The sequence below is a fragment of the Pan troglodytes genome, chromosome 6 (assembly GCF_028858775.2).
Source record: "Pan troglodytes isolate AG18354 chromosome 6, NHGRI_mPanTro3-v2.0_pri, whole genome shotgun sequence".
In the NCBI taxonomy this organism is placed as follows: Eukaryota; Metazoa; Chordata; class Mammalia; order Primates; family Hominidae; genus Pan; species Pan troglodytes.
The window spans coordinates 43,368,923-43,381,786 of NC_072404.2; the positions used below are offsets into that span (position 1 = coordinate 43,368,923).

The 12,864-nt window shown below is 40.3% G+C and overlaps 1 protein-coding gene and 1 pseudogene across 4 annotated transcripts in view; one reads left to right on the top strand and one right to left on the bottom strand.

Moving 5' to 3' along the window:
* NME8 (NME/NM23 family member 8) overlaps positions 1–12,864 on the top strand; it is a 405,025-nt gene that overhangs the window by 91,088 nt on the left and 301,073 nt on the right. The gene's annotated exons all lie outside the window — the stretch shown is intronic.
* On the bottom strand, positions 1,960–2,852 carry LOC100609385 (adaptin ear-binding coat-associated protein 1-like; annotated as a pseudogene).

Sequence of the window (12,864 nt, forward strand, 5' to 3'; positions counted from 1 at the left end):
GAAAGAAAGTGATGGGAGAACAACTTGCTTTTAACCCTGGGTGACAGGTATCAAAGCCTTGGGCAAAACCTGTCATGGTAAAGCTGTGACTCTCCAACTTCCTTCACAAATGACAATACAAATAATAGCAGCTTTCTATTAAAGAACTACATGAACTGAAAAGAAATGTTTATGGAAAGGGGCCAGATACCCAGACAGCAAGGCAATGTGGGTACTAAACAAGAGTTAAGTGCTTTCAGCCTCTCTGCTCTACAGATCAGGTTAAAAACTCTATACTCTTCAACTTCAGGTCAAATAACATGGCAAATACAAATTAATGCCATGCTTCAAATGCAGCAACTAGATGGAGCTGCAAGAAATTAAACACTCCTATAGAATATCACTTGGAAAGCACAGCCTCTTGAACCTCCTTCATCACAGAGACACCCATTGGTCAAAGATGTTTCACAATTCAAATTCAGCAAACAGAAAAGAAGAGTGGAGGTGCCACCAGCACAACCCTCTTGTCATAGAAAGATACATGTAAACACACAAGAGGGTGATGGAGCTGCACCCAGCACTGGATGTTCACTGAGTACGATAAGCCTGAAGAAGGCTATACAGCAGAGACCCAGGAAATAGGTCTTTCTCCATTATTGTGGGATCTGGCCAGCAGCTTGCAATGCAATGGGGCTCTTTCTTTGTTCCCAGGCAGATCGGCAGGTCAAGAAATAATAGACACACACAAGATAATGAAAGCTGGGTCCAGGGGGGTCATCGCCTTCTGGTCCTGTGATGCCGTCAATGCACTGGATATACCAGCATTTATTATTAAGTTTAGTGAGGGCAGGGGTAGGTTAGTGAGGGATTTAGGGTCATTTGATTATGAGGTGAGATGGTCACATGGGGATGAAGTAATTCTTTAATGTAACACCTGTACGCAGAAGTACAGCATACAGAGATAAGAATTTACAATATAGTGTGTGCATCAGTAATTTCTAACAGAGCCTTGAAACAGAAACACAGTCTTTCCATAACCTATGATTATGAAGATATTAATCAGCAGTAACAGTTGCAGCAAAAGCTGGTTACAAACAATCCATAGAAACAGGACGTGAAGCTAGACAACCTATTAGACCAGAAATTCTCAGAAGGGAGTATGCCTTAACCCTAAAGAGGCCTAGAAGAGCCGTGGCAAGATGAGGGCCTTTATAGCCCTATCTTATCCATATGGACACGTGCCCCTCATGCGTCCATTTATAGGCTTTCCACAAGGGTTGCATTCCATTCCCAGAGCTATGAACATCTGCTTTTCTGGGATAGGAATCTTAGTGATGTGAAACCTCCCTGACTGCATGTCTGTTGATAGGCTCTCTGCAGGGGGAAGCACATCACGTGCTGTTGGCTCATTCTGGCAGTCCATCCTGGCATTGTCTTTACACAATGTGCATGCAACTTTGTATTTACAATAATTAGGAGCATTTCATCTTTTATTCCATAGCAATAGTTTCAGGGGGTCTCCCTACACTCCATATCTACCCCTATCAAAATTCTGAATTTGTAAACACTGAGGTCAGCCTGTCCATTTTTAGTCCTGGGTTAGTGGAGAATGAAGTTGCAAGGTTTTTGACTTCCCTGAAGTTGCTAAATAGGGCCTCACAAAGAGGCACACAAGGGTCATGAGATGATTTTGAAATAAGTTGAAGAATTTAAAAGATAAGACAAATTTTACAGATGTTAGATCATTCCTCCTCAAAGAGATACTGGCCTTTTGAGCCCTGCATAGTCAGCCAAAAGTATGATAAGATCCACTAGTCCTCTACCTTGGTACTAAGCAGGAGATAATAGATACTCTCTTGGCTGTACAAGTAACAACACAGGAGAGTGACATAAACCAGCTTGAATGTAATGGAGAAGCTATGAAAAAGATTGTCCAGTCATTTTGGTTCTGGAGAGGAAATGGGTTTCTGACTTCCTCACAGATTGGTGCCCTCAAGGTCATTTTTATTCCTCAAGTCTGCCTTAATGTCCTGCCAATGCCATTCAGAACTGGACCCAGTTGGATGGCTGTGGTGCCTGGTTTGGAACAGAGCTGGATGCAGTGCTGAAGTCTCCCCACAAGTCATTGCTTGCAGAAACTGGAGTTGGTGCTGGTGTTGTGACAGGAGCAGGAGAATCCAAATCTAAAAGGATATCTGCATCACTGCCTCCATGGTTAGATTTTGGAATGGCTGGTGGGGTGACATGATTGCTGATGCAACTGAGGAGGACAGTGGGGGAATAGTGACTTGGCCTCCTGGCGGGGATGCGAGTAAGCTCAGGCCCCCACCCATTGCAGTCCTGGGCTTAGAAGCACCTCCATTCTTGGTTGTAATGTTCCCCGTACTCAACTTGATGGTTTGTCTTTCTTTGAAGCTCAGATCCAAGTTAGGACAAGCGTCCATTTCTTGAGATTCCTTGGAAATCTCAGATTCCTGCTTTACCCATTTGAAGTGATCCTGCAAGGAGACATTAAAGTCAAAGGCATCTCCCCGATCTGTGAAGCCAGCAGTGTCAATGACAGCACTCTGCCCAGGACCATCCTGAATCCAGATTAAAAAGTAGCAGCTGGAATCTGTCACTGTCTCCACAGCAATACCAGGATATTGTTCTACTGGTGTCTGAGTGAAGAGCTCCCCTGAAACTTTATCCTCGAATTTGATATAGGCAGTCTTCCCTTTTGAAATGATTCGGAGGTGACCAGTCCAATCAGGCTGGTCTAATTTCCAGTCAGATGCCCTGTAATCACAGTTGGAGGCCCAGGGAGGAATCCAGTAGACGCTGATGTTTGGCTTCACACACAGCACAGACTCATACTCCAACTCGGCCACCATCTTGGCTTCCATTTTCTTAATTTTATTTTTGGATTGCTCATACTGCTGTGTAGAATACAGTAGGTTTTTGTAGGTTAGTCTTATATCTTGCAACAATAACTCATTTATGAGTGGATTCCTCAGGTTGGCTATATAAAAGATCATGGCATTTGAAACTAAAGATATCTTTACTTCTTTCTTTATAACCTGGATATCTTTTATTTATTTTTCTTATCTAATTACGTGGCTAGAACCTGCGCTACAATGTTGAATGGAAGTGGTGAGATTGGTCATTGCTGTCTTGTTCCTGACTTTAGGGGGAAAGCTTCCAGCTTTTCATCATTAAGTATATTAGCTGTGGGATTTTTGCAGATGCCTTTTATCAGATAGAGGAAATTCTCTCCTATTTCTAGCTTGTTGAGTATTTATTTCTCATAAAAGTGTGTTGAATATTGTGAAACATATTTTAACTGTGTGTATGGAGATGATCATGTTGTTTTTTTTTTATTTTCTTCTCTGTTCTTCAGATTACAACACTTCTATTGATTTATCTTCATGTTTGTTGTTTCTTCCTTTCTTTTCTTTTTTTGTTTTTTCATTTCTTTCTTTTTTTTTTTTGAGACAGGGTCTTGCTTTGTCACCTGGGCTGAAGTGCAGTGGCATGATCATGGCTCACTGCAGCCTCAACCTCCTAGGCTCAAGTGATTCTCTCACCTCCTCCTCTTGAGTAGATGGGACTTACAGGCGCATGCCACCACACGCAGATAATTTTTGTATTTTTTGTAGAAACAGGGTTTTGCCATGTTACCCAAACTGGTCCCAAGCTCCTGGGCTCAAGAGATCTGCCTGCCCCAGCCTCCCAAAGTGCTGGGAATTACAGGCATTGAGCCACCACACCCAGCCTGATTGTTTCTTCTCATAGCTCAAACTCTACTGTTGATCCTCTTTAGTGAATTTTAGTTTCAGTCATTCTACTTTTCAACTCCAAAATTTTGATTTGGTTCTTTTAAATAAATTTTATTTATTGATATTCTCTATTTGGTGAGATGTTATCATATATTCCTTTAGTTCTTCTGGCGTGCTTTCTTTTAGCTCTTTGATATTTATAATGGCTGCTTTGAAGTCTTTTTCTGTTAAGTCCAACATCTGGGTCCCTCAAAGGCATTTTTTATTGTCTGCTCTTTTTTCCCCCTATTTATGGGTAATACTTCCCAGTTTATTTTCATGTCTCATCATGTTTCGTTAAAAACTGGACATTTTCAATAATACAGTATAGCAACTATAAATATTGATCTTCCTAACCTTCCAACCCTTTGAAGATTCTTGTTTGCTTTCTTGTTTGTTTATTTATTTAGTGACATGGTTTGACTACTTCACTGCATGCTATTTCCCATGCAGTGTGCATGCTCTGATGTCACTCCTCAGAGGGCGCAGCCTTAGGCATGTACACAGTTTCTCTGACCTTCCTTCCCAGAGATGACTATACATAGTCCAGTTCTCTTGGACTATCTCTTTCCCTGAATACCCAGTTAAGCTTGAGGCTGATATCACATCTAACTGGTAGCCTCCTCTAATTGCTAGCTGATTACTACATTGTTTTTGACAACACTTTGGGCCATACATTGCTCCAGTCTGATCCAATTAAAGTTGGGTTCCTTTGCAAGAGTGGTCTTTACATCTGGCTTTACCCAGGGAGAACTCTTCTTGGCTATCTTGTTCCCCGATTCTCTCTATTTTTGTCAGGTTTGTCAAAGATCAGGTAGTTTTAGGTGTGCAGTTTTATTTCTAGGTACTCTTTTCTGGAAAGCTGAGAGGCAAATCATGAATGAACTCCCATTCACAATTGCCATAAAAGGAATAAAATGCCTAGGAATATAGCTAATAAGGGAAGTAAAGGACCTCTTCAAGAAGAACTACAAACCACTGCTCAAAGAAGTCAGAGATGACATAACCAAATGGAAAAACATTCCTTGCTAACAGATAGGAAGAATCAATATCGTGAAAATGGCCATACTGCCCAAAGCAAATTATAGATTCAATGCTACTCCCATTAAACTATCATTGAAGTTCTTCACAGAATTTTAAAAAGACCTATCTAAAATTCATATGGAGCCAAAATAGAGCCCAAATAGCCAAGACAATCCTAAACAAAAAGAACAAAGCTGGAGGCATCACACTACTCAACTTCAAACTAACTACAAGGCTGCAGTAACCTAAACAGCATAGTACTGGCACAGTACCATGGACATATAGACCAATATGTGAACAGACACATAGACCAATGGAACAGAACAGAGAACCCAGAAATAAGACCACACACACAACCATCTGATCTTCAACAAACCTGACATCAACAAGCAATGGAGAAAGGATTCCCTATTTAATAAATGGTGCTGGGAGAATTAGCTAGCCATATGCAGAAAGTTGAAACTAGACCCCTTCCTTACACCGTATACAAAAATCAACTCAAGAGGGTTTAAAGATTTAAATGTAAATCCCCAAACTATAAAAACCCTAGAAGAAAATCTAGATGGTATCATTTAGGACATAGACATAGGCAAAGATTTCATGGCAAAAAAAGCCAAAAGCGATAGCAACAAAAGCAAAAATTGACAAGTGGGATCTAATTAAACAAAAGAGCTTCTGCACAGCAAAAGCAACTGTCATCAGAGTGAACAGGGAACCTACCGAATGGGAGAAAATTTTAGCAATCTATTCATCTGACAAAGATCTAGTATCCAGCAGCTATAAGGAACTTAAACAAATTTACAAGAAAAAACACCATTAAAAAGTGGGGAAAAGACATGAACAAACACTTCTTTAAATAAGACATACATATGGCCAACACACTATGAAAAAAGCTCAACATCACTAATCATTAGAGAAATGTAAATCAAAACCACAATGAGATACCATCTCACACCAGTCAGAATGGCAATTATTAAAAAGTCAAAAAACAACAGATGCTAGCCAGGTTTTGGAAAAAAAGGAATGCTTTTACACTGTGTGTGGGAGTGTAAATTAATTCAACCATTGTGGAAGACAGTGTGGCAATTCCTTAAAGACCTATAGGCAGAAATACCATTTGACCCACCAATCTCATTACTGGGTATACACCCAAAGGAATATATATCATTCTGTTATAAAGATACATGCACATATATGTTTATCATAGCACCGTTCACAATAGCAAAGACATGGAATCAACCTAAATGCCCATCAGTGATAGATTGGGTAAAGAAAATGTGGTACATATTATACATCATGGAATACTATGCAGCCATGAGAAGGAATAAGATGATGTCCTTTTCCGGGACATGGATGGAGCCAGAAGCCAGTATCAGCAAACTAATATAGGAACAGAAAATCAAATACTACATGTTCTTACTTATAAGTGGGAGCTGAATGATGAGAACACATGGACACATGATGGGGAACAACACACACTGGGGCCTGTAGGAGGGTGGGGGTTGGGAGGAAGGAGAGCATCAGGAAGAATAGCTAATGGATGTTGGGCTTAATGCCTAGGTGATGGGATGATCAGTGCAGCAAGCCACCATGGCACTTGTTTACCTATGTCACAGACCTGTACATCCTGCACATGTACCCCTGAACTTAAAAGTTAGAAATAAATAAATAAATTCTCAAGTTTTAGGGGGCTGATTGCCTTATCTCATAGAACATGCAGTCTCATATGAAGTTCACTTTCTGCAGCCCCCTACAATAATCCTGAGGGAGCTCCACGACGTATCCCATTTGTTTTCACAATCATTATCAGTCTGGGCCAGGTACTACTGCTCTCCTGCGCAAGTATCCACTGGGCTCCCACCCTCTCTTGCTGGACATCAAGGTCTCCATGGGTGGTGTCCTGTAGCTGTTCTGTGGCCCTATCATCAAGGCACTAATCCATAGGGCTACAGCCATGATGATTAATTGGTTCTGAGCAGAAATGAAGACCATGCTCATGGCACACACCCTGTGTTAAACTTTACCTACCATCTGGAAGCCAGTGGTAGGCACCTGTTGGGCAACAGTGACAGAAATGAATAAACCATTATCCTGACCAATAGAATTCAAAGTCTAGTTGGGGCAAATCACTTAAAAATAGATACAAATATATTTTAAAGTCTATTTCTATGACATTAGGTAAGGTGTAGTACAAAGTTTCCTACTTATTTCAAAGTAGATCAAGTTAACTAAGTTCTTAACCTTCAATTAAAGTTCTTCATCCATAAAAATTGATGATCATAATACTTTAAAATATTTTAAGGATTGAATAAATATAAAAATTATATATATATGTGTTATAAATGTGTAGAGAGAGAGAGGTAAAGAGAGATTGAGGAAAAGACACGAGAGAGAGAAAGAGTGATAAAGCAAACCCATATGTCTTTACCAAGAGTTGCCTTTTGATAATGTCAATAAAGAAAAATGATGAGACAAGTCTCAAATCATTTTAGGAGGTTTATTTGCCAAAATTAAGGACATGCCCAGGAGACAGGTCTATGCCTTTCTCCAAAGATGAATTTGAGGGCTCCAAATTCAAGGAGATAAGGGAGGGATATTAAGAAGTACACAATTTTCATGTAAGAGGGGGGTAGGAAAAACAGTTATTCATGCCTTTGGCTCAGTGAATCTGCATTTTTTTTTTTTTTTACATAAAATGACATAGACAAATGTGGCAGAGGAAAGATGTAGGAAATCTGCATTTTACATAAGATAACATAGACAAAATTGGGCAGGGGAACAATCAGATATGCATTTGTGTGTGGTGGGCTGGGGTGACTGTGCCTATAAAGATAAGCTATCAATTTGCATTGCCATGGTGAAATTTTCACAGAAACATCTTAAAACATCTTGCAGCTCACTAAGAATTTCCTTGTGGGCAAAATATGGGGGAGACCTGTAGCTTTTCATCTTGTAGCCATCTTGTTTAGGAACAAAAAGGGGGAGGCAGATTTGCTTGACCCAGTTCCCAGCTTGACTTTTCCCTTTGCCTTAATGAGTTTAGGGTACCAAGATTTAATTTCCTTTTATAATAACAAGATTAAATAACCTCTTGAAACTTCTGCTTTAAGTTGGAGGAAGTGGCACTTTTGCCCCCAGCTTAAAGCAAGGGCATAAATTCCTCCAGAGAAAGTTCTGATAGAGACTCCTAGAAAAACATTTGGTGGACAGGAAGATTGGAGAAAGAACCCTTCCCTCTTCATGTGGTAGCCTGCACTCCACCCAGCCTCATCTCTGCCTGGCCCCTCCTCTCAGCAAACACCACAGTCCATAGTCAGGACTTCTAGTCACACACAGGTGAATAGGAATTCTCTTCGGATAATGAAAGTACATTTGTGGTCAACTAAACCATCAACTTAAAATAGCAGCATACAGTCCAAAATCTCCAAAAATTTTTAGAAAACTACTAATGTAAACAGAGTCACCAATATTATGAAAACACAAGAACTATGCGAGGAAGCAGACTTAATGGGGGATGCAACAGAAAATATTTACAAAAGAGGGCTCGTAACTTGTCAAGAATGAGACAGAATTCTGATCAATTAAAAACGAACAATAGGTAGATTAGATAGGGTAGTTGCCTTGGGTAAAGATGAGTTAGTGGTCTAAGAGACAGAAAGAAAAATTCTCCCAGAACTCACTGCAGAAGGAAAAGTAGGCCGATATGGTTTCAAGAGGTTGGCCCCTGACTGTGCAACAAATTATTATCTGGGGCTTTGATGTATCAGTAAAGCTGGTCTGCAGGAAACTCCGGTTGAGGTGGGTTTTATATATTAATAGGGTTGGCTTAACTTTTTGTAGGAATTCATTTGTTTCATGTCATTTCCTTTTCTATGCTAAGGTTTTATGGCTGACCAAGAAAGTAAGAACCTAGGTATGGTTGACAGTGTGAATGGACCATCAGCCTCCACCATCTCCTGCTCACCATGGTTGAGCAGGTCATTTCTAAATACCTGGTGGATGGCCATATAATCTGGGGCTCAGAACTGCTTTACCTGGCACCTAGTGAGGAGGAGAAGGCAAACTCAAAATACCTGCTCTGCTGGGGCTGATGCAGATGTTGTGTTTTACTAGGGAAGCTGTTAGTTTTATGATAGCAAATCTGGACTGTTTATAGACAAACTCGTACAGGAGTTTGCAACAATTTCACAGCTCAGTTTGATGTTTTGGCAGATGTTATGGGAGCATTCTGCAAGATCATTAAAGCAGAGCTGTGGCAGAGTAGACATCCCCAGGGAGCCACCTGCCCAAAGCGACTGCATTGGAGCTTGTCTGGACATGTCCCCAAGATGGGTCTTGTCTGAAAAAACCTTCCTTCATGTGATAAATAGGTGCTTTTCCCCTAGAGTTAACTTATGTGAATAAAGATGCTTATTTTTATGACAAAGTTTTCTAACACAACTGTGGCACATGTTAAAAGGAAGTTACTATTAAAAGAAATTTATTATTTTGGGGGAGCCACTGGCAGCCAAAATGGAGGTCTCTTTTATTTTGGAACATTTTGGGGAAAGAGATGAGAAATCGAACAGAGAGTAGGTTTCAACATTTCAAAAAGTGTGAGTTTTAAAAAGCCTTTATATAATGAGTACATTTTGTTCACAATGATTCAGTTAAGGTAGAGACTGTTGAATGATTTACCAAGACCCTGACACTTAAAATGGGTGAGTTTAAGTGGTGTATTAGTCTGTTTTCATACTGGTGATGAAGACATACCCGAGACTGGGTAATTTAAAAAGAAAAAGAGGTTTAATGAACTCACAGTTCCAAGTGGCTGGGGAAGCCTTACAATCATGGCAGAAAGCAAAGCAAAAGGCATGTCTTACATGGTGGTAGGCAAGAGAGAATCAGAGCCAATCAAAAGGGGAAACCTCTTGTAAAATCAACAGATCTTGTGAGACTTGTTCACTACCATGAGAACAGTATGGGGAAAACCACCCCCATGATTCAATTATCTTCCACTGGGTTCTTCCTACAACATGTGGGAATTTGGGGAGCTACAATTTAAGATGAGATTTGGGTGGGGACATGGTCAAACCGTATCAAGTGGCCTTCAAGATTTTATGATTGGCTACAAACACTCAGCCTCCTAGTCAACCCTCCCAGGTCCCTAGATGTTATTGAGGCAAATTCCAAAGAGGCTTGGAACATTTTTGTGCCTGGCACCAGACATGAGAACAATTGGCAAGTCCCACTATGTACCAGTTGAAGAAATGAGAACATTTAAGTTAAAGGCAAAATTTGAAAAGTGTTAGAGCAACATTCAGATGAGATGTTTATTCTGGCTAAATATATATATTTTTAAGAGACAGTGTCTCACTCTGTTGCCCAGGCTGGAATGTGCGGTGGTGTGATCATGACTCACTTCAACCTCAAATTCCAGGGCTCAAGGAATCCTCCTACCTCAGCCTCCCAAGTAGCTAGGACTATAGGCTCACACAACCACTCCCAGTGATACAGTTTGAATGCTTGTCCCCTTCAAATCTTATGTTGAAATGTGATCCCCAGTGTTGGAGGTGGGCCTAGTGGGCAGGTTTGGGTCATGGGAACAGATCCCTTACCAGTGGCATTGCGCTGTCCTCATGGTAATGAGTGAGTTCTCACTCTGTTAGTTCACATGAAAGCTGGTTGTTTAAAAGAGCCCACAACCTCCTCCTCTCTCTCTGCTCCCTCTGTCACCATGTGACACACCAGCTTCCCTTGCCTTTTTGCCATGAGTAAAAGCTCCTCAAGTCCTCACCAGAAGCTGAACCGATGCCAGCATCATGCTTCTTGTCCAACCAGCAGAACTGTGAGTCAAATAAACCTCTTTTCTTTATAAATTACCTAGCCTCAGTTATTCCCTTATAGGAACACAAAACGGGCTAACACAATGGGCTAACTAAAAAAATTGTTTTGTAGAGATGGAGTCTTGAATTCCTGGCCTCAAGTGATCCCCCCATCATGGTCTTCCAAAGCACTGGGATTACAGGCATGAGCCAGTGCACCAGCCTGGCAAAAGATTTTAACATGGGCTCTTCCCAGTTTATATACTCAATGAGTGCAGAGAGTTTTTTGTTTTTTAACCCAGATGAGCTTCAGAAGATCTGTACTCACGCTCCCAAAAGCCCCTGGTCAAGAAGTGTGGCAATGTGTTAGTGAAATTTCTGGAGTGGCCCCCAAAGTTGAACAATTAGATCAAGATCTAATTGTGGCTTTCCAAATAATGATTTGAAACCTTTAGCAGTCTAAAGATGAATAAAACTGGATTCTCTATTACAATCCCCAAAAATACTAATGTGGCTTTCTAAATAATGATTTGAAACCTTTAGCAGTCTAAAGATGGATAAAACTGGATTCTCTATTACAATCCCCAAAAATACTTTAACATTTGTTTGCTTCAGAAGTCTGCATCTGACTATGTTTCACTAGATTGCAAGTTGGCAAGCTACAGCCCACAGGCAAAATTTGGCCTGCTGCCTGTTTTTATAAATAAAGTTTTATTGGAACACAGTCATACTCATTCACTGTGTATTGCCTATGGCTGTTTTGGCTTTACAATGGCAGAGTTCAATAGTCGTAACAGAGCTCATATGGCCCAGAAAGCCTAAAATACTCACTATCTTGCTATTTATAGAAAAAGTGTGCTGACTCCTGCCTAGAGCATCCCAGAACATGATACATGCTCCCTGAACATGTTAGTTCAAACTAGGGCACAAGAGTGGGGAACAACAATTTGGTACAAAATGTGAATGAGTGCATTGGTATAGATAAAACTAAGCTAAGCAACTAAACTATAAACTAAACTCATACTAAACTTTGTTCTGACCCCACCCTGTGGTGCCTCTAAAGCCTGCTGGGGTCACCGTTATGATCAGGGACACTCTGGTCCTGTTACAGAGTGTAACTACGGATGTGGAGTCTACCAACATCCTAGCTGTATGAGATTTAATCCTCTGCATATCCACATATTTATGATGTAGCATCGGTTGGCTGGAAATCATCCTGTGCCACCGATGAGGTATGTCCTGGCTGAGGCACATCTCATCACCAACAACACATGAGCCAGGAGCTACGACATGGTGAGAGGCTCACTTTTCACACTTCTCACCATAGCTGGTAAGCAACCATCCTTTCAGCAGCAGCAGCATCACAATAAAGGCTGAGCAGGACCAACATATATTATTGAGAGTTGTACTTTGAAAAAGATGAACTATTTAATAGAAAGAAAAAAATGTGGCTTTCTAAATAGAGGAGAATTGTGGATTCACACATATTCATGGAACACTAAATATGTGTGGGGCTCATTTGGAGGCTTGTTTTGAAGGGCATGCAGGGTGACCAGCCATCCCTGCTTGCTGGCTACCTAGGGTGCCCTGGCATGTAGGGCTTTCTGTGCTAAAACTAGAAAAGTTCTAGGCAAACCAAGACAAATTGGTCACCTTAAGATCATTTCTTTTTATTTTTTATTTATTTGATTTACTTATTTTTTTAAATTTGAAATTTTTGTGGATACATGGTAGGTGTATATATTTTGTATATATTTATGGGGTACATGAGATACTTTGACACAGACATGCAACGCATAATAATCACATCAGGGTAAACGGAGTATCCATCACCTCAAGCATTTACCTTTTCTTTGTGTTACAAACAATCCAACTATACAGTTTTAGTTTTTTTGAAATGTACAATAAATTATTGTTGCCTGTAGAAGGTAATGCCTTTTTAAAGAAAAGGTCTTGAGGTCACTAAAAAGCATTAAAAATAATCCTGGGGAGATGTGTTGGTGCATACTTAAAAAGCCACACACATTAAAAATATAGAAAAGAAAGAAATAGAAAATTAAGGGGTGGGTTTCAAGACTCCTGATGAAACTTAGGATATTTATGCCTCAGAAGAGCAAAAATCCCCAAGTGAACAAGTTACCTTTTTCAGACTTCATAGCGGACACCAAGAGGAAGAGAGGAGACATCAAGATGAACAAATTATTCCTCCATAGATGTCTTACTCATCTCAGTCTGCCATAACAAGATATCATGGATGGAGT